The following is a 27,260-nucleotide window of genomic DNA, read 5'->3' as shown; positions in this document are numbered from 1 at the left end:
CCACACACAACACAATGCATGGAACACATAAAGCTCATATTCCTATCTTCATCATGTTTATCTGACCTTATCTACACAGAGACAAAACTGTACAAAGGAATCAAACTCCCTAGTGTCTCAAATGTAACTGCGCAAAATAAATAAGATAGGAATGGTAGTCTTCACACATATTGCTCTCACAGGCTCCAATCTATCCAGGTACGAAGGACTTCATCACACACACTGGGTACCCTCAACTTGATCACAGGCAGTATTTGAAACCTCAGGGCCAAAAAGCAATCCCATTACCTGAGCTCATGCTTGTCACATCACAGGGTTTTTTAGCGATACGTGACATTTTCTTATTAAAGCAGATTGTGAACTTGTGTCCTTTTCAGAATGCTTTCAAGAGAAAAATGTGTTATATTTAGTAGCCATATGGTCTCCCTCCTTCACACACGTGGTTTCTAGCACTAAGAGCTGACATTAGTTTTTAAACCCCTGGCCTACAATTTTTCATTTTCACTTTAATTCTTGAAACTTAGCCATGCTTTTAAAAAAATGAAACTCGGTGTTTGATGGAAGCAGGGAACATGTTGAATGACATTGGGTGATGTAATGTAAAGCTTCCTTCTGGACTGGGTGAAGACGTTCTGAGAGGTGCAAAACAATAACCTCGACAACTCATTTGAATAATGTAACATTTACCACACACAGAATCCTAAGAACCTTCTTTTAGGTAGTTCATGTGGCAGATACTCATATGGCTCACGGCTCTCTCAGCTGAGAGATTTATTCCCCACTGCAGTCCAGTCTGATTTACAAAATTTTAGGGAAAAATGCAGGAACTTTTTGCTTAGCCTATTGTCAGTTGCTCTTATTTGGTGTGTGTCCAATATATTGTGTTTGCTTGCTTCATTCAGGTATTGATTTGACTTGTTTTGTACTCGTCTAGCAAGTTTCCTAGTCAAATACATGCTAGCTACAATTTGTGTTTTCAAGCCACTTCCTGCTAGATGCATGAAGTTTTTTCTCTCTCTCTATATATAAAAATAATCTTTTGCTGAGAGACAACAGAGTGACAACATGCCCCAGCAGGGGCTCTTATACATTTCAAAGGAGGAATGCGGAAGTGCCTATCAACTAGTTGAGTAGTAGATGGAAATTCCATTGACTATTCGACCAGTAAATTAACCGTTATTTAACATCCTTAATTTGCAGGGTTCTACAGATCAATTGTCCACTTAGTCCAGTGAAGACTCACCAATGCAGACCAATACCAAGTGCTTCAGAGGAAGATAGAAGAAACAGCCAATTACTGGATAACCTGCCGCCCAGGAAAGTCCCCTACAAACCCCATATTTAGAGGTTGACTTAAACAAGAGACTTTATATCCCTTTCTGGGTCTTCTTAAATAATTTCTTATAACAACTCTGGATGTACTTGCTAACCACGGAATTGCCTAATGCTTTTTTATAATCCTGCAAAAGAAGGACAAGCATGATGAGGCCAGCATCATGCAATTTCATGGATGTTAAATACTTTCTCCAAATTACCATTCAAGCTCCTGTCCACCCCTTTGAGGAGCAACAGGTCTGAAAATTACCATCAACTTGTGCCCATCAATTAAATACAATTCACGCCTTCTGAAACAACAGCAGGAACCAGCATCTGTAACGCTGATCTGTTATTTAACGTATTTTTGCCTGCCACTCCTGTTCTTTTATCAGATTTCTGGAATATGGGTAGGATACAAAAAAAGAGTCTCTTGGAGGCTGACTCAATTTCCAAAAACATGCATGAGTATCCAAGGCCAAGCTACCCATTGATGCTTGGATGCCAGATCCCAGTGAACTGATGCAGTCACCCTCTGATTGAGCTACATTCTCAGGTAATCATGAATGGGACTCCAGAATCAACAAAGTGCATCCACACAACTCTGGCTTTCTGCAGATCATGAGAGCCATGGCTTTTGAAGTATCCCTAGAAGATTACAAAGAGTAATCTCAACCCTCCTCCCCATGTCCAAACAATCCATAAAACGATCCATGAAAAATCAAGTATTTCTTTGAAAGGACAGTATACACACATGCATACATCTGCACACACAAATGTATGCAAGTGAGCAATCAAAAATAAAAAACACACACAATACATGACTTTAAGACCTGCCTTTCTGTAAATTCCTCACTCAAACCCTTGCATACTTAAGAGGATGCTCTCTTTCTGTTCCCTGTATAACATATTTTACCTTTGTGTAGTCTAAAAAGTTACCTCTTACAGCCAGCCAAGGTACTGTTTCCACCTGCTGGAGATAGGGACACGGCCAGTGAACCAACCATCCCTTCTTATAGAAAGGTAGCAATGTAATCCAAACAGTTTATTCCTGTTGGAACCATATTAGAAAGAGTAAAATAGCCAAGAAATTAGCATGAGCTAAATACGCAGGAAAAACAAAAGTTTCTATGATCAGTACTTGAGCATAGGATCTCACACACAAAAAATAAAGTAAGAATTTTAGGAAATGTAACCACAGTCCTCAAAACTTCTCTTAAAGCAGACAAAAGAGTAGCCGTTTGATTTGCTTTTCCCCAACAAAAGCAACTGTTTTAGAGGACAATGCTTTTATAGGTCAATATCAAATCAGTGTGGTTAGTAGGAAAGTACTGTACTAAATCTGGATGAAAACCAAATAAGAATTTCATCCAATTAACAGATTTTTTTCTTAATATAAGATCATTAACCAGTGCTATAGAAAGTTGCAGGAAAAAAACTCTCTGGTCTCCCAGCAGCTTTTCCCATTCTTTAAAAATTCCTCCTTCAGATGCACAGTCACAAAGGTTCAAAGGTCACCAGAGCCTTTGTACTCAATTCTATGGCAGTTACAAACAAACTTTTGTTCTTGTTTCTTCAATGAAATAAGCTGCAGCAGCTACAACAACTGAACTTTACTTCTCAGACTTGCATGTGCATCATTCAACTGAAGGACTCTGGAACTTCATTTGCACTTCAGTAATAAATTATCAGACTACCCTGTGAAATAAAATCAATTATTGTTTATTAAGTCTACTGCAAGAACACATATTACACTTCTATATGCAGATATATGTGAAGGAAGAATCCATTGTAAATTATTTTTAAAAATACTTAAAATATTAGTTTAAGAAATGCTGTTTTCCCTGAACAAATTTTTAAAATTATTGCTCATTCATATTTTTATACCATAAACCCCATTTGTTTTAGAGTACAAAAAAAAAAAAAAAAAGTAACAAGGCTCTCATGATGACTTTAATAGCGCATTTGCAATATTAAATAAAAATGCAATGGTCTTAAAATATAAGCATGACACAAAATAAAATACATTGTTGAATAGGTGTTATTATGTACTTATTCTAGAAAGGAAAACCCTCTTATAGAAATAACAGCCAAAAACAACAAATTATTTTTATTTTATGCCCCTGCCTGGGAGGAGAGAAACCATACTTGCAAGTTACTGCATGCAGTTACTCAACTATACTCTCACTTCCTCAATTCCAGATAAGGAAATGTTAGCAATATTTTGAAATATACTGTCAATCATTTCAACTGTAATTGTAAAAGTTTTTTTTAAAGGAACAAAGTTTACTCAATCATTTCTATAGTCTAATAAATTTTAAAAACTGCTCTTCCACGTACAAAAGAAAAAAGTCCTGAATTTAAAAAAATAATATAGATGCAGACCACACTTTTGAAAAGGCTAATTGTTCCTAGCAGATGTGAGTCAGCTCTCTAGACATGCATCTCCCAAGAAGTACAACACAAAAGAGAACAAAGCAATTTTAAAAATAAATCATACATTGGCTGTGAGACCAAATGAAGGCATTCGTGACCAAAACAGAGTAAAGGGTAAATAAATCCCAGGAAACATTCAAGGGTTTTACCAACCAGGAGACAAGTCATTTCTGAATCTTGCCTCAAGTACGTTTTCTTCACTGAAACCCTGCTTCCATTCCCACTTTAGTTAACCAAACTCCCAAGAACGTCAATAGGATAGAATCAAGTTATATTTTGACTTAGGCTATCCCTGCACTATAGAATTCTGCTGGGATAGCAAAGTTGGTCAAGATTGTAAAAACATGTGATGTTTTACCAATACAGATGCACCAGCAGAAGACCCCAGTACAGATTAGGGGTGTGAATGACTAGTCAACTATTCGATAAGCAAATGTTTATCAGATAGTTGACACCCTAGTCAACTAGTCCTAGTTGCTCCAGCCCCACTGCCTCTATTAGAAAGAGGCAACAATGGGGGGGGAATGATGGGGTGCTTCAAGCAGCAGCACCACTTGGAGCCCAGAGTCAGACCGGGGAGTTGGCCCCGGGATGCATGCAGCATTTCAAAGCGGCAGCGCTGTATGGAGCCTGGTCAGCTGGGGGGGACTCCGCTGACTCCGGGCTTTGAAACGACACAGGGAGCTGAGTCCCCGCTGGCCCCGTGCTCCCCACAGTGCTTTGGCCTTTGAAGTGTAGCAACAGCCCTGGGGCTATTGCTACACATCAAAAGCAGAGGTGCCCTTATCAACTAATCAATGCAAATTAATCTAAATTTAATATCCCTAATACAGATGTAGTTATATTGGCTCAACTCATCATTTGCCAGTATAACTTGTTTCATTTGGGAGAGGGGGTTAGGTGGGGAACGCAGAATAAGCTATGTGGAAAAAAAAAAAAAATCACACTTCTACACTAGGAACGGGCAGTGGGATTTTTTTCAGAATCAAGTTGATGTGAACATTGTTCAGACTTACATAACTAAACATGTTATCTCACTTCCAGGAAACACTAAGGAGCAGATTTTAATTTATTAGACAGGCATTTGGTGGGATGTTTTAAAAAGCAATTAGGCACTTAACTCCCATTGAAATTAATATGAATTAGGCCGTAGACATCGGAAAATCCAACTGGGAGATTAAGCGCACCTTTGGTGATGAAATAAAATTTTGAAATTCTGGTCCTAACTTCCCCAAAGTCGCTTTCCAGTGAGTTTTTCCTAAGTTAAATAAGTTCCTTTCTCTCCTCCCACAAACCTGCCTTTTATATCCATACTGTTTTCTTCTCCTGCCTGCTTTGCCTGTATTTTTTGCTCTCTTTTCCTCATCTTGTATGAAATCACCTTGCAAATGCAACAGCTTCAACTGCAAGAATCAAGGAAGTTCCCTCTCCAACATCCTGCTACCTCTGTCTTGTTCTCATACTATCACCAAAAGACATCAAACTACTTCTCTAACACTAAATGCTGAGTCTGTTTTTCCAATGTGCTCCCTTGTGACTGACACGGCACAGTGACCGAAGAATTCATGTGATAATTTTCATGGAACATTGTTAGCAAAATAAATTACAGAAAACTGCTTTTTGATTAGCAGCAATGATTCTATGAGGCAATTTGCTCTGCTAATCAAGGCAATTTAATGTCTAAGGCTAGGTCTATCTTATATGAGTATAACTTACATCACTCAGGGATTTGACTTCAACACCCTGCCCCTGCGTGAAGTAAGTTACACTGACATATGCACCAAAGTTGCCCTAGCCAACAATATAGCTCCAACCACTGTTCATAGAACTGATTTAATTATGCCCACGTGGGGGAGAGAGAGCATTCCCACCAGACATGTTGCAGCACTGTATGTGTAGACAAGCCCTACGTATCTTGCTTAAGAGAGCCCCAGAAATGTTTACAATCCAATGGAAAATGTTAATTTAAAAATTAGATACACTTCTTTATAAAGTGATCAATATAACTCCAATAAATGAGACACCCAGAAGATTACCTCCTAAGAAAAAAAACAAATGTTTAATCTTAAAAGTGCTCCTAACAAGGTAATACCACTAGCTCTAACAAGGTAATACCACTAGCAAGGCACCTTTTAAGAGACTGATTATCTAGATTTGCCAATGTGTACCTAATAATAAAACATATAGCTATCGAATTTTCTTCCATATATTTCAAAGTAGGGATGTTAAATATCGGTTAATTGAATAATCGATTAGCCTCATGAATGCTTATCAGTTACTCGACTCTTCTGTAGTCCCTGGGAGTGAGGCTGTCAGCCAGTGCACTCTGGCCTCACTCCCAAGGAGCCCCCTGTCACTCCACGCTGCTGCCTCTGGCAGTGTGGAGTGCCAGGCGAGAGCTAGTCTGCAAGGGGAGCCGGTTTAAAAACGAGCTCCCCTCGCAAACCAGCTGCCTGTCCGGGAAGGGGAGTTGTCTGAGCTCCCGGACTCAGAACAAGTTGGAACTGAGCCAAGCTGCCTTCCCTTCTGGCTTCTAATACACTTTAAATGCAGAGCCGCAGCAGGGGTAGGTCCCAGACCCGGCTAAAAAATTTACTGGCAAGCAGGGAGGGGAATGCATGTAATCTACAGCATTAACTTATAAGCTTTTGCTTATCAGTGAATTGGTTAATCAGCTACACTACAACATCCCTATTTCAAAGCACTCTACAAAAAGATAAATATAATTATGTACCTTCTTTATAGACAAAGAAAAAGAAAACTTCAGAGGGGCAAATTTTGCTCAACATCTCTTAGAACATTCTAGTGACAGAACCTGAAGCAGAATTACATTGAATAGTAACTCCAAGATCCATAATCTTTCAGTTTCTATCATAACAGTACAAACACTAACAGCTACAAAAGAATAATCGTAGGGTCTAATTCAATTCTTTTTAATCTTACCTTAACACAGAAGCTATGAAGACAATGTATTGAGCAACACAGCAATTCATTGATCAGTAATGTATGTTGAAATACTGTTTCAGTTAGCTATCCTACCAGAAACCATTATTGCTGAACTGTTCAGAAGCCATATTTTATGCAGCCACAGAAGCCAGAAAGGAATACAAATGTGGTCTCAAAGCAAGCTAAAATAATAATATTACTCATCTACAAAAGCCAAAGGCATAATTTCTGATCTCAGTTTCACCACTGTAAATACATAGCTAATTCACACACACACCTGCATAGCTGAAATGAAAACTGTCCCCAAATGATAGCAAATTGCCAGTGCACATATAATATCTATATACCTATGGTCAATATGTGAATATTCAAAATAATATTAACAAATTAGATAAATCAATAAGCAAGCTGGTATAGTATACATGGAGAATGTATTAGATTGATTACAGTGTTTATCACCTTAAACAATCAGTAGCTAATTAACAATGCATTTCATGAGGAGGTAATAAAGTTTCTTCCTGGTGAAAGTCAGATTGGAAAAAGTCATCAACCTTAACCGTGATTATTTTCCTGTCTATCACTGGAGAAGTAAATCCAATTGAGTAACTAGCTGAAAGGGTAGTTTGTACTGCACACTCACTTCATCTAAACAGCAGAGAAAGCAACTTAAATAAAACTCAAAGTAGTCTCGGGATAATCTCACAAATAACCAGTGGTCCCAATTTGCTAATCTAGCCTATGGAGTGTCTCTCTGCACTCACGTAGGCCCCAACAGAAGTCAGTGCCAGGTCCCCCCCCTCAGAAGAGGCTTACACCTTCTATAAAAGTTTGTGTAACTTGAAAAAACTTAATGCATTAATACGTAAAACTCAGACTTTTCTACTACCAAATTTCAGTTTTAAAACTGAAATTTATTCTCTTGGAAAAAAAATTCTATTCAAACTTTACATTGATTTTTGACACACATACACAAAAGCATTTTCATCAATACCTCTTAAAGGGCTTTACAATCTGGGTAAACACCATTATCCCAATTTCCTGATGGCGCAACTGAGGCAGGATAGGGTAGTAACATAACTTAAGTCATTGGAAGAGATAGGAATAAAATCCAGATCTCTGGATTAGCAGTGTGATGCCCTAGGAACTGAACAATGCGAGCTCTCCTATGCCTTCCTACTCCTCCACTTACCATGAGTATTGAAAATTAATTATTGTGGAGGAGTAAAAATTAAGTCATTTTACTATTTGTCGTAACACAAACAGCATCACCAAAAGACATTTGTTTTCACCTCTGTAACCCACTTTAAAAAAATTGTAAATGTAAATACTACAAATGAACAACAACCCACCAGAGCTCAGAGTTAGTGTATAGTTAGTAGTATCAGAGGGGCAGCCATGTTAGTCTGCATTTGCAAAAACAACAAGGAATCCTGTGGCATCTTAAAGGCTAACAGATTTATTTGAGCATCAGCTTTCATGGGCAAAAACGCACTTTGCCAGATGCAGTTTGGCAAAATTAATCCAAGTCCCAGCCTCTTCCAAGCCTATCATATTGCTTATTTGGTAGCTTTGTGATTTTATGATGGCCTCTGCTCACTGAAGTCCCACGACTAGGAGTACTGCAATTCAAGATTTGAACATACAGGTTCAGTTGTGTGAGGAAGCTTGTAAAGCACATGTCCAAATTACAGTACTCCTGGCTGAAGCCACACTGTTACAGTCTCACCTGAGTATCTAATCCACTCAAGGTTTTAGAAGAAAAATTCACAAATGTACTAAAGTCTCTTTAAATCTTCCACCATTTTATCCCTCTCCATTACTTAGCAGTGTGCTGGCAGACCCTGAATCATCTTAAATGGCTCAGAACTAACAACCGAAAGAAACAGCTCTTACAAATCTCATAGACACTGGAGACAGAAAGAAACTATTAGACACTGATGTGCTGCCAATATTTTAGCAGGCATTTCCAATTAAAATAATCCCCCCATTCACAATGAAAACAGCACCCTGGGGGCACTTATTTGATGAGGAGAGGAAGGCTTGGGGAATCTATTCATATTTTTCTCTTTTAAACAAACCCTCTCTCATGACTATAACAAAGTAAGAGAGCACCACCTAGTACACACGTATTTTTGGAAACATTCTACCTTGGTTCCCAAAAGATCTATCAATATATTGACAGAACAGTAAAGCGTTCAACTTGTGTGTTTTGAAATGGGGAAAAGACACGTTTTAACATTTAATGCAATCTGGTGCATCCAAATAGCAAATATTTGCTTCTAAAATAGTTTGAGCTACATAAGCACCAGGGATAACACTTACTGAAGGCACTGATCCCTATTTACTTTAACTAGTGCTTTAGCCAGACTAAATGTAACGTGTCCCAAGCAAAGAGATTCCATACACAATTTTCTTTGGGCGTCTACTCCGCAACCTAATTGCTGTCACAGTCAGGATTTTTTTCCCCTGGTGTTCAAATGACAATTGTATTTATTCCTACTTTGTATCAAATATAAAATTCAGGGAAGATAGTGACAGTTTATGATCATTTTCAAGTGACTAATTAGGCCGAAATATCTTGTTAACAACATGCACAAAAGGTTAAGGTTAGTGGCTAGTCTCATTTGCATAGATTCTCTAGAAATAACTGCATCTATCAGTCTCAAATTGCACCGGTAACTTCAGAAACTTGACCAGCAACTTATTCTTCGGCACACGGTTTTCATTACACTGCAGCATGCTGTGATATTGAACTGCAAGTTAATTCAGTGAAACTAATTTGCTTCTGTCAATGCAGGAATATTCCAGTTCATTATGTACACCGTATTATTATTTTAATCGTATAATTAACCCCTAAACCAGTGTTTCTTAAACTATGTTCCAAGGAACACTGGTGTTCTGTGAACAACTCGCAGGTGTGCCTCTACCTCTTCTTTGTTTTTGTTACTTCTTTGTTTTTGTCTTTTTGTGTGTGATGTGACAATTTTTTTTAAAGAAAATTTTCATAGATGTTCCACATAAAAAAATATTATTGCTTGGTGTTCCATGGTCTCAAAAAGTTTAAGAAATACTGCCCTAAACAATAGGTCGTACACAATACATACTGCTAGACTGTCACTATATTTTTTCCCTTTTATTTTCACAATCACTTAGTACCCTCAAAGGAATACATTTTGATTCTTTCAGATGGTTACAATATGTTCAAATATTATAAAATCATCACACTCTACTCTTATCTATTTGATGTAGCATAAAGCAGCCTTGGAAAATTGTCATGAAAATGTACCAGCCCAGGCTCAAAATCTATTTGCTTGCTCTTTACCATAATGAGTATAATAATAACCAAAAAGTGTATGGTATTTTACTCTACAGTCAAAATAAATTGCCATGGGTGAGTAAGCACATATTTGGAAAACTGGAATAAATTGTATGTTACTAAATAAGCATGTTAGGAAAACTGTGCCTACTCTAAGAAAATGGAGGCATTTATCCCATGCTCAATTCTCAACTACATTACCATGATTTGGACATTTTGAATAGCCATTGTTACAATAGCATTCGAAGCCCAAGCACAAGAGCCCACATCAATGGAAGAGGAATGTTTTCACCACATTGGAAAATACAGTTAAGTATTTTTAACACTCATCCTTAAAAATTATACGACTAAAGGGAACTTCTAATTTGCCATTTCCTTAATTCCACTTAATCGCACTCCCAGCATACACAATATTAGTCATTACAGTAAACGCCTATCCCCAGCTGAGGCCTCCGGAGTCTCTGTCCAAAGTGCTGTTTTGTTGCACTGGCTCAGATGAAAAGGGGGTATGAGGAAAAGAAAAATGGGGGAGGAAGAAAAATTACTGTAGTCTATCACAGTATAAGCATGTATATTCACTTTGATGCAATAGATCAGGGCTCCAGATGGATCCTCAAAGTTGATTTCAGAGAGATAGGACTTTACTCTGAGTAAGTTACAAATAAAGCCACTGAAAAAAAACCAGAACACATTGAAAGCCTTGAAAATGCTCTGTAGAGATCTTAATGGCAATTAAACTCCTAATTTCCTTTATGCTCAGACAGAAGCAATTGCTTGACTTTACCCCCAAGTTGAAAGTGCTCAGCACCTTCCATTACAGTAAAACCCTAAATAGCTCTTTTTTCCTCCACTACTGTGAATAGAAGTGCTTCAAATTGAATATGAAAGCTAACTAAGGAATATCTACTGCGTTAATACTCTCTCTCAAAACTATGCAAACAATGAGATGCCCATTCAGTGCACTTCCATATCTTGTATTTTTCATAGGACATATTTTAACTATAAAATGTCCTAATAATCCAAGAAAGATTGTGGATGTTTAATTCAACTGAAAAGAACTAAAAGGGCTCTCAAAAGAAACCCATTTAAAAATATCACAAAGGACATGTTAAACAATAGAAAAGGATGAGCTATGTAGAGAAACACACCAGCTGTATGCTAGCCAAAGAGTACAATGCTGTGTTTCTAAAATTTAAAAAGCTTTATAATTAAACACATCCCCTTTGAAATCCCAATTATCCTTTTTTTAACAAATTCCTGGGAATTATAATTCTGTTGCATCCTAGAGATGCTGCTCCTGTCATGCTGCTTAAGGCAGGAGCATGGGATGATGACTAGATAGAATTAAAAGCAAGACCCAGGAATTGAAAATAAAGGGTTTTTGTTTGTTTATTTTTTAACAAACAGAAAAGAGCATACAATACTGTATGCTTAAACATTCAAGTTTATTTATAAGAAATATTGACATAACCCAGAGTCAAGAGGAAAACCCTTGAGGAAAACAAAAACACAAGCTGGAATTCAATGAAAACTTGTCACTGAGGGATGGGAAAGGGCAGTGATTCACTGCAGAAGAATTATGCAGAAGTCCTAGTAAAGGGAAGTCACTTTTTCTTACCTTCAAACAAATGCTAGCATGAGAATGGCAGATTCCAGGTCCTCAGTGCAGGGACTCTGCAGTAATGCTAGGACGGCTCAGGGCACAGTAATGAGCAGGGCATGGAAATAATTCAGGGATTTCTGTCCCTTTCCTCACTACAACCAGCGCTGTAATACGTTCCCTGCGATACACTGGGGCCATTCAGCGTTTCTATCCACTCTTACATAAACCAGGACCGCCAGGCTCATGGTGTGCAGAGATGCTCAGGGGCTACAATGCAGGGGCGCTTACTCCTCTCCCCACACAACCGGCCCTAGACAAGCACGTTTCTCGCGAAGCACTGGAACATTTCACGGTCTCCCATTCATGCTGGCATGAAGCAGGGCTGCACGGCGCATGCTGCACGGCGGTGCGGGGGGACACAATACAGCGAGCCCTGTCCTAGGGCTCCAGAGCCGACCTCGCAGCGGGCGCGTTGATCGTGAGCAGCCCAGCTGCCTGTTCCGCCGCGTACCAGGCAGGTCTGCGACGCACGGTGCCTATCCCACGGCGGCGCTGCAAGAGCCGCCCTCGCGGCCTGGCAGCCAGCCCTGGGGTGCGCACATGGCTCTGGGTGCACGGGGGCGAGGCACTCGCTAGCCCCGCCAGGCTCGAGCCATGCACGCGGCTCCGCCTGCACGGCCGCGATCCCCGCGGGGACAGACCAGGTGCATCTTGCACGGGGGGAAGGGGGCAGGAGCCCATGCAAAGGCCCCAGCCAGTATGGCGATAGGCACGTTGCACGGGGCCAAGCCGGGCGTGCACAGTCGTGCACAGGGGGGTGCACGGTGCACAGGAGGGTGCACGGTGCACAGGAGGGGTGCCAGGGGCGTGCACGGGGGGGCGGGGGGTGCACGGGGGCGTGCACGGTGCACAGCGGGGCTCCTTTCCCCTCCCCCACCCGGGGGCCGCCCAACCCTTCCCCCCGCTCCGTGGTGCGCCAGGGCGGCCCGGCCGTGCGAGCCCTCGCCCCGCTCACCTCGCCCCGCCGCGGCGCCCGCCTAGCGCCGGTGCCTGGCCGGGCCCCCGGCGCGCCGCATCCTGCCGCCCCGGCCGGGCGGGCTTCGCGCGGGCTGGACGGACACGAGCCGGGCTGGCGGCTCCGCGCGCCGCGCTGCGCCTGAGGGGACCGGCCGGGCAGGGGCAGGACTGCGCCGCGCCGGGGGAGGGGCCAGGGCGCGCCGGGCCGGGAGCCCCGCCCCCGCGGGAGGCTGTGGGGGGAGCTGGGCGCTATGGGGGTGGGGGCTGAGTGGATGCTGGGCGGCTGTTTGGGAGGGGCTGGGCGCTGTGGGGGTGGGGCTGTGTGAATACTGAGGGGCTGAGCAGTGGGGGATGGGGGTCTCTATGGGTATTGGGATGGTGAGGGGTGGGCGCTATAGGGGTTGGGAGGGTGAGGGGTGGGCGCTATAGGGGTTGGGAGGTGAGGGGCTGGGCATTATAGGAGTGGGGGCTGTATGAGGCCTGAGCACCAGGGGCTATATAGCCTATATTATTATAGAGGTGCTGAGCACTGCAGAGGAGCGGGTTGTAGGGCCCGGAGGGTCTGGTTGGGGGGTGGATGGCAGGGCACTCGGGGTAGGGTCTGTATAGGGACTGAGGCGGGGGTTGTATGGCATGGAGGGTCTGTATGGGGAGGTGGGTGACAGGGCAATAAGGGGGTAGAGGCTTTAGGGGGCTGGGGGCTGTATGGGGAACTGGGCACAGGAAGGTGGGTGGCTTGGCTGTATGAGGGCTGGGCACTGGGGAGCAGGGGTCTGTATGGGAAGGGGTGGGCACTATGGAAGGGCTGTATGGGCCTTGGAGAGCTGTATGAGGAGCTGCATGCTGGGAATGTGAGCTGGATACTGGGACAGGTGAGGTGCTGGACAGCTTTAGTGGGGCCAGGCAACGGTGTGGGATGAGGGGGTTACCCTGGGTTTGAGTGAGTTTGGAAGTGCACAACAAGAGGTGTTTTTTGTGCATGAGATTGCTGCTGAGCAAGGCACTTAAGATGTGTAAAGAGACTGCCTATCATGATGACCAAAGTTGTCTCATTGTTTCCTTGTATTTCTCTGTTTATATCCATCTTGTCTTACATCCTTCAGTTGTAGGCCTCTTGGGACACGGACTGTCTTTTTGTTCTCTGTACAGCAGGTAGCACTACAGTCGTACACATAGTAAACAGAGATGATCATAGAATCATAAAGCTGGAAGAGGCCTCAGGAGGTCATCAAGTCCAGCCCCTTGCCCGAGGCAGGACCAATCCCAACTAATCCTATTCATGAGGAAAAGAAATAAAGGAAATATTTGGAAGAGAGTTAAGCACATTGATCACCGAAACGCTTTGTGGTTGCTAAATATCTGAAAATCTGGCACCATGGCATATTTTGGGGTTTGCTTGTTTTTGCTTATTTGTTTTGCTGTCAAAGATTGTGTGTACTGTTTGCCCTGTTACGCAGGCATTGATTCTTATCTTACAACTGATGTAAATCAGAAGTTACTCCATTAAATGTGTGAAGCATAAAACTTGTACAAGTCAAATCAGAAAGTACTGTAAGTCCATCATTTGAGTTTTCTGTGATTTATGGGACCACTGATCCCTAGTTTTACTACTTACACCAGGGTTACAATAAAACCTTAAAGTAAAATGTCTTCCACCTAATTATCAAAGAAATCTAGCCCTAAAACCCAGTGTTAGTCTAGTCATTAAAGTCAGCCTGATTTAATATTAAACAAATGCATTCTTTTCTCCTCTCTGCCCCAGATATCTTCCAGCTCAAACGCAAAATTAATAGAAGGCAAATATTTTACTAAATCAAAATTCCTGGAGTGCTGCAGTAAAAGTTTATGTTCACAATCTTGCCATCTCATCATTCTGTACAGACCTTCAAGTGTTAGGGGCCAGATTTTTAAAGGTATTTGGGTGCCTTGAGGGATTTTTTAGGGGCTTCTGAAAATTCTTTTAGCCCCTTACATATCTGTAAAATTCTCATCCTTGGTGCATATTTAGTGCCCCAAAGACCACTACTGCAGACTAGTCCTTTGGAGGGCACTCCTCCTTTAGCACTGACCTACAACGTGAGCTTATGGTGAGTAATGCACATAGTGCCTTGCAGTAGACAGTCCATACAGAATCTGTGGTACTTATTCTGCCTTTAAGTACACAGAGAGATGAAATGAGGGAATGGTAACTTGTCAATTTGAATTGCAAGAGTGCAAGTTAAATAGCTATACTTGGGAGTATTTGATTTAAATCCTTAGTTGTCAATAAACCTCAATATCTATCTATCCATATCAATAACAGTCAACAAGTGCAGTCTCCCCCCTGTCTACCACCTGCAAGAAGCTAGTGTCTGTGGCCCAACATGCATGCAGATCGCCTACTATAGCCCAAATGTCATGACCCTGCTTACTCACTCAAAACTGGATGTGCATAAATCATCCATGAACAGGAGCAGTCCACAGCAGAATGACCTCCTTTGGAGCTAGAGATCCATTCTCCTCCTCCTCAAGGCTTTAGCAAGGGATCCTAACCTTTCATCGTTACATATGATATTATGGGGCTTTTCTAAATAAGAGAACGGGTGTCAATCCTAGTGCCCTCATTGAATCCCAAATTAACTAGATTCCACAGACCTAAAGTTGTTCTTAGATTTTATGATAATAAGATTGTTCCTTACATCCTGTCAAAAGCAGAGCTTTTTAACACTGATTGTGTTCCACCCAACAGGTGGGTGTGAATTCATTTAATCAGTGAAAAGAGATATTATTTGAATGGATGTATAAAAACATATAACACAACAAATAGTAACTATTAGCACTTACCTGGCATTACTCAGGTCCTTAATTCAGTTTTTTTAAATAAAAGGAAAATGTACATGATTTATTTAAATGATTGTTTTTTTTAAAAAATACAGTATTATTTTATTATGTTAATGTTTATTTCAAATTTCTTAAAGGGATTGCTACAATTTTTCTGTTTAATTTTTTTAATAATTTAAAAAAAGGGAATTCCAAGAAGTGTATTTTTTTCTTCATCACTACAAATGCTTATCATTTGCTGTGTTTTAACAAAAAGGGCTATAGTGAATGTGGCCCCTGATGAAGGAGAATAGTCAGCAACATCCCCGTACAAATCTAAAGAGTGCCCTAATAGGCAGAAGGTCTCAGCTGGGAAGGAGGGCAAACCCCCAGCCAGCCCCTTTCTCCTTCCTGGTGATTTTCTCTCTCTTTTGTTTGGTTTTCTGAGAAGCCATCCCATTCCAGGCACATCCCATTTTTCTGGCACAACAAACCCTTATATTGCTTTAAGTCAGGGATGGACAATAATTTTTGATTGGGGGCCACTCCAAGGTTTTGGTAAGTAGTCAAGAACCATACTTTTCTATGGAGAGGGTGTGGGGTCTGAGACGGAGGTTGGGTGCAGAAAGGAGTTTGGGGTAGAGGACTGGGGTGCAGAAGAGGGTGTGGTACCTGAGAGGGAGTTTGGGTGAAGGAGTGGGTTATAATCTGTTTCTCTACCTTGTATTTATAAAGTACCCCTTTTTCAAAAAAAATTGTAAGTACCCCTAGTACAGTTTTCAAACAACATTTTTTCTACCGTTGTAACACATTTGTTTAAGCAACTTAATCATGGGCGGGTGATGAAATTTTGGGGAGTAAAAAGTACAAAAATAATAAAACACTGTAAAACTTAAAACAAAAATTCAGTTTTCCCCAAATGTCAGTTGTGTTTACATACCCCCCAGACTTCTCTCAAGTACCCCTAGAGGTACTCATACCGCTGGCTGAGAAACAGTGATCTGGGGTATGGGCTTAGGGTGGAGGGTCCGGGATGGGTTGTGGGTGCAGGAGAGGATTCTGACCTGGGAAGAAGTGTAGGAGGGGGTGCAGGATCTCGGAGGAAGTTGTGACCCAGATAAAGGGGTGGAGAAGGAGGTGCAAAGGGTTTGAGCCAATGGGAGTTGAGAGATTTTTGCTAGGGGACAGGGACAGCATGCAAAACCACACTCCTCCCCGGCACCCAGTGCAAAGAGCCACAGGGAGCAGCCAGCCACTTAAAGTGGCATGAGCTGCTCCGTGCCTGAGGATCCTGATGGGGTAGCCTACAGGCCAGATCTGGTGGCTTGGCTGGTTGAATCTGGCCCATGGCCCATATCTTATCATAACAAAGCAGGAGTGGGTAAGAGGAAGCTGTATCTGAATTTGGTGGTCCTAGCTCTTATATTTAGGAAGAGTTCATGAACAGATAGGCAGACAAATAGACTCTCAAATATATAGCAGAGTAGAAGATTTGCCCGGCCTTGCTCAAGTCTTTGCTTAACTCAGATAACTTTTGTTTTTCTTCATTCAAATCATTGTTCTTGGGGAGGGGCCTGCGATAAAGGGTTCAGTGTGCAGGCTGCCCTGGGGAGACAGGACAACCCAGCCTTCTCTCACTACAGCAGCTTGGGGGCAGGTGAAAAGCACCAGTCCATGGCCACTGTAGCTCCAGTGGGTACAGCTGGTGGAGGGGTGCATGTGCCTTGGCTAGCAGACAGACAGATACATAGACAAACAGACACACAGACAAACTCTCTGAAATACATAGTAGAATAGCTGTCCCTTTCTTCACCACTACCCCCTGCTGGCTGGATGAGGTTATAGCTTCCTGGTCCCCATCTCTGGCTCCTTGCTACTCCCTGTGGTCATTCTGCAGTATAACTCCCACCTGCCAAACCTCTTCCCTTTCCATTTTATGAGAAAATCAAATTCCAGGCACATCTCATTATTCTGGCTCAACCAACCCCTGACTTTGCTTTAAATTATGATAAAAAGAAACGGCATACCAAATCTGGTGGTCTTACTTCTTACCATTTAGGAGGAGTTCTTGAACAAATGGACTCGCGCTCAGGCAGGCACACATTTCTAAAATATATAGTAAGATTGCAAGTTCTCCAGCATTCAGCTGGTTGCCATGTCACATCTGAAATGGTCTCCCTCACTAACGGAAATTCAGATAAACTTCATTAGGACCCTTCAAGTGGCCTCTGATGTTTCTAACTGGAATAGAGATGTCCCAGAAGCCAGAAGACCAATAAAAGTATTGCTTTGCTCTAAAATGCTGTGGCCTCTTGGAACCACTGAACATTTTCAACTGGATTTCCACTAGCAGCCTACAAGAAAACGAAAACCTAAACTGTTACCAATTGTTGTTATCCTGAGTCTGGATCTAGTGAGCCTCTGCAGAGGGGAATGTATTTCAGTGGTGCAGGTGATCTCTGTTTATTCATTACTTACTTTAAGTGCTTTGAGGTAGGGTGCTGTAAATGTACATTGCTAATATTATGACCACCATAAAATCCATGTGGCCATGCACTCCTGTTTATTAGACAGCACCAACATTAGCATAGTCTTAAGAGTTCTCATGTGTGGACTATCATATTCCCCATGTCTTTAGAATGAATAACTAGTGATATTGCCAGATGCTTTTGCTGCTGCTCCTAATCAGAATATTTTCGTTATGTCTGCATAACTGAAAACAAATGGTGAAGCGACACATGGGAAAGTGGCCTAAGGAAACTGTAGATCAAAGAAAGGTCATGGCTCTTTGGACGCTATATCCTGAGAGTTCCTGCTGTATTTCCTCTCTTTAGCTCCCTCCCACAAACCTTAATATTGCACTGTCTTTATTTTTTTTTTTTTAAGTTTGAAGCGGTTTTGCTTATTCCTTAAAAGCAAAGTGGGGGTGAAACCTAATCAAGTGTTGCCTTTAGTTAGTATTCACTATGCCCTTGTCCAACAGCTGGATGGGCTCCTGGTTATGCTTGGAAATGCTGGCAGACTGAGTAGAGAGATCAGTGCAAAGTCCTTGAACCTAGCTCCCTTAGTGGAAAGGACAGACATGATTTGTTTCTCCCCTTGCCTATTAGTTTACTGCTTGCTGTCTGGTGGGCTCATCTACTCTTTACTATCCAAATCTAAAGGTTACTCTCTGTAGTTCATCTCAACAGCATATTGGTTTCAGAGAAGTCTTTGTCCAAAGGCAGGACAAAGTGCCACTTCCATTACTCTGAGGGTATGTCTACACTTGCTCCCTAGATCGAACTAGGGATGCAAATGCAGGCATTCAAAATAGTCAATGAAGCAGGGATTTTTTGAGGAGTAACGTTAGTTCGAACCAAGGGGTTTGGTTCGAACTCACACATTCTGGCGTGCACTTTCATTTCCGAAACAACTGGCATTCAGAGTAACGCGCTGGCGAGATCATGTTAATGAAGCGCGGGATATTTAAATCCCCTCTTCACTGACTATTTTGAATGCCTGCATTTGCATCCCTAGTTCGAACTAGGGTGCAAGTGTAGACATACCCTAACAGATCAGAATGTCTGCAGTCTTACAAGTACCTTGCAGAAATGTTGATCCATAATTATATCATGAGTGGGAATTCAGTCCTGTTGTCACAAGAGATCTCTGTGAGGATCACATGGTTTGTCACACAGTTTTACCCCAACCTTCATCAGATACAAGCTTTTTTATTTCCCATTAAGAAGCAAGATTATGGAAAGGGAAGAAGGCATCTTGCCTGATTAGAAGAGATGTTATTTTTTTACCCTCAACATTGACAGAAAGAGAGGTCACCCATTGCTGGGAGAAATTATAGAAAGTCATAACATGTTGGCTGACTGGCTAAGAGCAATCTAGTCTATGCGCTTAGATGAAGCTGACTTGGTGATGTCTTAAAATGTTGTGTGCCACCCACTCTTTTTCCTCCCTTCTCTTGTCCAATAGTTGTTCCTGAGAATGAGATGACGGATATAACAATGATATTAGTGACAAAACATTTCATTTGGCAATTCCTTCCCATCACTTCATATAAGAGGATGATGCAGCCACTGGCAAGCATTACTGGTTAATGTTTACAGAATAAACATAAAACCATAACAAAAACAAACAAAAGAAAAGGAATGATTGAGGAAGGGAAGAATGGGGAAAATGGGCTGCTATTCTATCATACTGCTATAGATTTACCTCAGAATCTCATAGCACTTCATGGATAAGAGATGGACAAGCAAGTATTAGCCTTGTTTCTCAGTCAGAGAGTGACTTTATGATTATCCACCGTTTCAGAGAAAGGTGGAGAAAGAACCCTTTTCTCGAGTACTTATATGACCCCAGGCAGGTCACTTCACTTCTCTGTGCTTCAGTTTCACAGGTTTAAGATAGGACTCATGAGCTGTGGGGGAACTTAATTCAATTTATACAAAGTGCCTTGAAATCCAGTCCTTATATGGAAAGTGCTTTAAAAGTACAAAGTCCATTGGAATCTGAAGAGAAAACCACAAGAGGTGACCTAAAGTGTTAAGAGTCTGCTCCAAATAATTTAACATTTATTATAATAATTTATTTATGTGTCGAAGAAGTAGCTGACGGAATCTACACAACTGAAAAGCCAGTTAGACCTACAAAATCTACATAGTTAGACTAAATGATGCAAGCAGGAAGTAGCACAGGGCCATCAATATATGTTATAGTATGAGGAAAGCAAGCCAATACTCATTGAAATAAATCAATTTGTATGCAGTTCGCAGGCAGTCATATAGAAGAGATAGTTAACCGACAGAACTTGGTACTGCATCATTAGAACTAGGCACTTAAGATGTTATAGGAGGATATATTATATTTCCCTGGATGGTCAGAATTGTTTTATATTGCTTTCATTCAGGGCTCAGCCATATTTTGCTTTTATGTGGACTGCAAAAACTATATATGGATTCTAGAGTTTACCTATGCATACTTTTTTTAACTAAATCAATGCAAGTTTGCACAGAGACACCATTATTTCAATTTGGGTCACTTACAGCATTAAGTTTAATCTACGTAAACCAAAACCAAGCCACGTTGTAACACAAGAGTGTATACACACAAATTTGCACTGATTTGATTACATCAATTGCAAAACACACCTTTAGTGAATTAGTACAATATGTAATAGACAAGCCCCTAGATATCAAGGGTGAAATCCTGACCCATTGAAGTCAATGTGAGGGTTTCAGTCATGATCCTATATTTTTCACCATCAGTCACAGAAAATGCAATCCTTACCAGAAATAGCTATTGCTGTACTGTATTTCTAGTGGTAGTGCTTCATCTCAGCAGAATTCAGAAGTGTGCTCATGGATAAAGCTGTAACATATTGCTGTTGCATAATAGAATCCGGTAATACAAAGCAGTGTTCCCTGTAAGATGAGCATTTGGGCAGCCAAGGAGGAGCGATTTAAATGCTTCCCAGCTGTTTAGCCGAGCTCCCACAATGCCCACAGCTGGCAGCACATGTTTCTAATGATGGTGCACATCCATACATGCTTCAGTGCACATAAAATTTATCCGGCACAAGGATGGAAAAAATTAGTTGGAACATTGACTACGAGTGATGAACAGGTGGGTTATTAATAGAGGCTCATCAGATTGGAAGCAGTGTTGTCGGCAAATTACTGTCCTGTAGCTAAAATATTTCAGAGGGGTAGCCATGTTAGTCTGTAACTTTAAAAATAAGTGGTCCTATGGCACCTTATGGCATGTCTACACTATAGAATTACTTCAAAATAACAAGGGAAGCATCTGCAGAGCAAGCATGTCATTTCAAAATTATTTCAAAATAGCAGGCTTCTTATTTTGAAATAATAAACCCTCATTTCACAATAAACAACACCTATTTCGAAATTGGGTGAGTGTGGATGGCACAGCTGTGCTTATTTTGAAATAATTGGTCTCGCAGGCTTCTCACAGCTACCCTGGTGGCCGTTCTGTCCACACCACTCAAACCTCTATAGGATCCCTTCCCATGCAGCCTTTAAAGGTGTAGGGAGAAGGGAAAGGGTCTGTGGCATAACACAGGCCCTGCTGGCACTGTGCCACATAGCAGCACCCTGCTCCTCATTCCCTGCTGCCATGAGTGACCCCAGTGCTCCCTCCAAGCCCCCCACAGCTACAAGTGAGCCTGCAAGCTACCTCAGAAGCCCCTGGCCAGGGGTGGAAGAGGGCCCCATATTGGACTGTTGTGGAGATCCTGGATTTCATTAAGGTCTGGGGTGAGGAGGTGAATCTGTGAAATGGCTATGGTGGTCCACAATGGCCTGTAAGACCATCGAGAAATACCCCTTCCGATTTATGTACACAGATGCCGGGTGGTTTGGGGCCTGGATGTGGATGTGGGTACCGTCAATAGCCCCTCCGCAGTTGGGGAAGCCCATGTTGGCAAAGGCATCCATGTCACCGAGGTGGATGACCCTGTGCAATAGGATGGTGTTGATAGCCCACACTACGTGTAGAAGGAGACAAAAATAGAGAATCACAGGGTGCTAGGGCCCTCAAGAGGTCTCCAAGCCCACCCCCCACTACCCTACAGCAGGAGCAATACCCCACTTACCCCATCCCCTGACAAGGCTTTGTGAGGGCAAAACTGAAAAACCTCCCAAGGAGGGGGCTTGCACCACCATCCCCACCACTGCCCCCGAAGCTCCACTTTCCCTAGGGAACCCCATTCCAATAGTTCACCCCCTTCCTGGGACAATAGCCAAAGAGCACCATACCTGCATGACCAGGACCCCAACGGTCAATCTCCCCACGCCAAACTGGTTCCTGATGGATCAGTAGCTGTCCAGCGTGATGAGCTTCCAAAGGACTATAGTGACATGCTTCTGGAGGGAATGTTGGGTCTCACGTGAGTCAGTGTCTGTTGCCTGAGGGCAGGGGCGAGCCACTCACACAGCTCCAGAAAGGTGTCCTTCCTCATCCAGAAATTCTGGAGTCACTTTTGGTTGCTCCACCGCTCCACGATAAGCTGGTCCCACCAGTCAGCACTGACACCAGAGGCAGCAGAGCAAGGTGTGCAGGGAAAGGTGGGCAGGATCCAGCAGCATGAGCTGTGCCCACAGAACGGCAAGGAGAGTTTCCAAATGGAGCGGGGCTTGGGTTCCTGCAGGGCCTGGGAGGCAGCCTGCAGAAACTGCTGCATGAGGTGCAGCACAAGCTGCAATAGCTATCGACTGCCCAGAGGCAGATCTAGCTCCATAGCTGGATAGCTAAGGTGTCTGCAAGGGCAACCATAACAGGCAGAGGAATAGGTTTGCTGTCCCTTGAGGAGTTAGGCAAAGGCGACAAACCCGAGACACAACTATATCAGGGGGTCTCTTTAAGCATGAGCCTCAGATAGCCTCAGGCAGCAGCCATGGGAAATAACTGCTGTCCTGATGCCCTGCCTGAAGTGGTTCCGCTGCACGGGGTTCGAACCAGCGGGGTTTTAAAAATGGTGGCTCCCCGCTTATGCAAATGAAGCCCGGGAAATTCAAATCCTGGGCTTCATTTGCAAGTGCGGTATGCCTACATTACCCCGCTAGTTCGAACTAGCGGGGTAGTGTAGACATACCCTCAGTGGAGCATCCACACTACCACGCCCGTTAGTTCAAAATAACAGGCTGCTTATTTCAAAATCTGTACTACAGCTAACTTCAGAAAATAATGCTAATTTTGAAATAGTTATTTCAAAATAGCGGTAGTGTGGATGCTCCAGTGCCGCTATTTCGAAATAACTACTCCCCAGAGTCATTTGAACTAATTACTCCCCAGTGTTTCCTGGGGCTCTAAGTCAAGGTAGCATGTCACCTTAATGGAATCTGCTTCGGACTCATTTCAAGGCTTCCCTGTAGTGTGGATACACTAGTTCGATTTCGTTATTTTGGGTGTTATTAAATCAATTTTAGTTATTTAGACAGTTTCCTAGAGTAGACCTGCTCTGGCTTTGGTTAGTACACTCTTTCTGCATATGTATTGTATGAACAGTCAGTTCCATATAGGAACCAAAACAAACATCAAAACCAAGGTTTTTTGTTGTGAAAAAGAATTGCTCTTTTTCAGCCAGCCCTCAGTCAGAGCAGGGGGGTGAGGGCAGGCTAGCTAATAGTTCAGGATGGATGCCCACAATAAGGGGAATATGCCTCTTTCCAGCACACCTTTGCAGTCACTTACAGCAGTGCAAAACAGGCATAAACCCTAAGTGCTATTTCAATGAGCATTCAGTTTGTAGATGAGCTGTTTCGAAATAAGCTATTTTATGTTATTTCTTCTGGAATAGCTTTTTCCAAAATAAGTGTGCAGTGTAGACACAGCCCCAAACCCTGACCTCGCTTTAAGTTAGGATAAGAGGAAGCTGCCTACCAAATTTAGTGGTCCTACCTCTTATCATTTAGGAGGAGTTCTTGAACAAATAACTCATGGACAGACAGACAGATGCACATTTCTAAAATATATAGATAGATGACTTTATTCCAAATTACAAAATGACAGATAGCTCTTCTCTATAAATTCTCAACAAAACATTCAGTTGGTACAAAAAAAGTCAGCCTGCTGAGAGTGTCCCATTAACTTGAATTACATTGTGGGATTTTCTTTACTTAATCTTATAAAAGATGCTATTTAATAATCCTATAAATATAGACATATATTTAAATTAACATCAACCACTTTAAGACCCCCGAGGCTTAATTGTGACTGAAGATAAACTCTAACCAACTTTCAGCCCTATAAAGCTTAACACAGACAGACTATGGCACTATAAAGCTGAAGACTGTAGGAAAGCTCAAAGCTTAGCATGCATCTTGAGAGAAATAAATTTAAAGCTTACTACTGTATTTGTAAGCCCAGTAAATCTTCATACAGACTGTTACTGCACTTAGCGTCAATTGATAATCACTCTGAAGTCTATGGCAAAATTTCTGTTGATTTCAACAGCCCAATGGTTTTGGCCAACAGCTTTTTTTAAAACCCACTGTAGATATTATTTCACGTTAAGCACTCTATTTAGAGATTAAATCCGTAGATAGAAATAAGGTACACAGCATTAAACTGCAAAGCTTAATACACACTGTAGCTAGACAATAGAAAGAAGGCTCAAGGTTTCTGCTTTGGACATGGGGGGGAGGGGGACTACTCAAAATAGGCCCCACAGCAAGAATTGCTAGAAGTGCTTTGACAGCGCTCTGTTCCCAGTCAATGACTGGAACAGAGCTGCATTTAGACAGGTGTGTAAAGGGAGGAAGGCCTAGATGGAGAGGTGGCTAGACGAAGACTGACCTGGGAGGAGGTGAATAGGATTGGAATAGCAGGTGTTACACTTTAGGCTGGAGTTGCATCTGCAAAGGTGCACAGGGCCCAGTATTGGAGCTGTAGAGTTGCTTGCACTTAAAGCAGGGCGATTGCTGAAATGTGTCAGAGTTCTCTCCTTCAGCATTAGCTACGCCGAAGGCTCCGAACAGAAGTGGGGCAGCTAGGCTCAGTGGAGAGCCGAGATATGTCACACAAAGCTAGGCAGATAAAATGACACAGAAAAGGGAACTAGAAAAACCAGCAACAAATATGAATTGAAATGAGGCAAGCAGAACAGCAGGTTCTTCCAGGCAGGATACGCCTACCTGTCTGCCTGATCACAATTGCTTTGTACCTAGCCATTTGGCCTTGCTTGTGTATCTACTCCTGTATGATTCAGCTTTTTGTTCCTATAGGACATAATATACAAGGGCATGAGCTGGATAATTGTCAGTAACAGTCATGTCCAGTGGTTAGAGCAGACATCTGTAGTCAGAAATTGGAGTCCAGGGTCAAAGCCAGTGTCTCAGGGTATCTACGCTACCCAGAGTTAGCAGCACTGGAGTTAGCAGATCATGGGCTTGTTAACCTAGGGCTTGTTTACACTCTGGCTATGTCTACACTGCAGGGTTCTTGTGCAAGAGTGCATCCACACTACAAAAGCGCATCGCAAAAGCGATGTGCTTTTGCAAAAGAGAGCGTCCAGACTGCATGGACACTCTCTCAAAAGAAAGCTCTGATTGCTATTCACAGAATAGCCACCAGATCACCTGTGCTTTTGTCAATTGGCTCTTTTTGTGCAAAAACTCCGTTGCCCATCCACGCACACCTGTTTGTGCAAGAACTCCTGCGCAAAAAGGAGTTATTCCTCGTAGAAAGTGGAATACCTACACCACAAAAACCCCTCTGTTCTTTTGATTTACTGTAAATAAAATGCGCTGAAATGCACTTAAGGTGTGGACGCTCCACAGGTTTTTGTGCAAAAATGTCTGGTTTTGCGCAAAAACCCTGTAGTGGAGACATAGCCTCACTTGTAACCCCAGGTGAGGAGTTGCTGAACCCTGGATCCCCATCTGAGGCTGTAGCATCTACATGACATTATGTGGGTCTAAGTATAACCATCTACACCCCAAACTTCCTAGTGCACTCCCAAAGAGAAGCTCCTGTAGCCTTTTGTTCCTAGTGCAGTGTGGGAAAACTTGACTGTCCACCAAACTCAACTGGCTAGAGAACAAAATGTCAGCCCATTGGGATTTTGGGATACTTTTGGTAGACTGCCAGAGCACAAGTCCAGTAGCAGTCAGTGCCCTGGGTATGTCCACATTGCGATCATACATCTGTAACTGGCCCTGGTCAGCTGACTCGAGTTCGTGGGGCTTACGGTATGGAACTCTCCTCATTTATGGGGTCCCAGAGCTTGGGCACCTGCCTGAGCCTGAATGTCTGTACCGGTGGTTCCCAACCTTTTCGAGCATGCGGACCCCTTTTCAATCTTGAAATTTTACAGACCCCCCCAAACAATATAGCTGTGCCTGCAGCCTGCATGTCCCTCAGCCCGCTGGGGAAGCATCACGGGCTGAAGGTTGTGCTGGCTGCCAGTACGGCACCTCTCGGCTGAAGAGGCTCCATGCCAGAAACCAACAAGTCCCTCAGCTCACACCACTTCCTGAGCCATGGGAAGCAACGTGGGTTGAAGGACATGCTGGCTCTGAGAGGCTCCGCGTAGACCTCCTACGACACTGCTGCCCATTGGTCTATACCACAATTTTACTGTCCCCACTCCTCAAGCCCAAGTCAGCTGATCAAAGCCAGCCAGGGTGTTTAATTGCAGCAGACACATACTCGATGCATTCCTGGGGTCTAACAGCTCCCCAAGGTCCCCAGAGCACAGCTGTGTGACACTAGGCACAATCTTACTTTACAGAACCAATCTGACTATTTTACTCTGCTGGATCTAAGAACAAAATAGTTGCAGACAGAGAAACCTCAGATCCCAGAGGATCAGATTCACGGTGCAGAGGCGTTACTCCTCTTATTAAATAGCCCCTAGCACACGTGTTCCTAAAAGTCACTGTGGTGAACTGTTCTCAGTGCAGTGAACCCACAGTCAACAATCTTGCAGGCTTATCAGGTGTAGCAGTTCAGTTACAGGAGTCCTGTACAACAGTATTAGTGAACAACAAACAATAGTCTGAGAGGGGAGAGTAACTCTGGACTATAACATCACTATGTAAAAAGGAGGCTAGGCTATGATGAGAAGGAAGCTAAGGGGAAGTATCTGTGTATATTCTGCAAGGCTACAGCTACACAGTGGAGCTATTTCAGGATACATCTAGTATCTTATATCAAAATATAACGGGCTCACTATTCCAACATCCCTGTAAACCTCATTGCATGGGGGTTAAAGGATGTTTCGGAATAGTGCCGTATTTCAAAACATTACAATAAACTATGCAATTTGCGTAGCGCAAATTGTGTAGCTTATTTTGAAGTAAGGGTGCTGTGTAG

At 42.6% G+C, this 27,260-nt stretch overlaps 1 protein-coding gene across 5 annotated transcripts in view; it reads right to left on the bottom strand.

Annotated features, from left to right (window-relative positions):
• Window positions 1–12,789, bottom strand: part of ARHGAP32 (Rho GTPase activating protein 32) — a 472,553-nt gene extending 459,764 nt beyond the window's left edge. For 3 of the 5 annotated variants that reach the window (XM_075909245.2, XM_075909242.2, XM_075909249.2), the window contains exon 1: window positions 12,631–12,789. The gene's annotated coding sequence lies outside the window, so the exon portion shown is untranslated. Of the gene's footprint in view, window positions 1–11,630; window positions 12,411–12,630 lie in introns of those variants that run through there. The other 2 variants (XM_075909247.2, XM_075909243.2) reach the window with 1 other exon arrangement.
• Between the last annotated feature and the right edge of the window lie 14,471 nt (window positions 12,790–27,260).

The sequence above is a fragment of the Pelodiscus sinensis genome, chromosome 25 (genome assembly GCF_052426305.1).
Source record: "Pelodiscus sinensis isolate ZL-2025 chromosome 25, ASM5242630v1, whole genome shotgun sequence".
NCBI classification, from domain to species: domain Eukaryota; kingdom Metazoa; phylum Chordata; order Testudines; family Trionychidae; genus Pelodiscus; species Pelodiscus sinensis.
The sequence above is the reverse complement of the archived record's forward strand: the minus strand, read 5'-3'. Positions and strand labels throughout refer to the sequence as shown.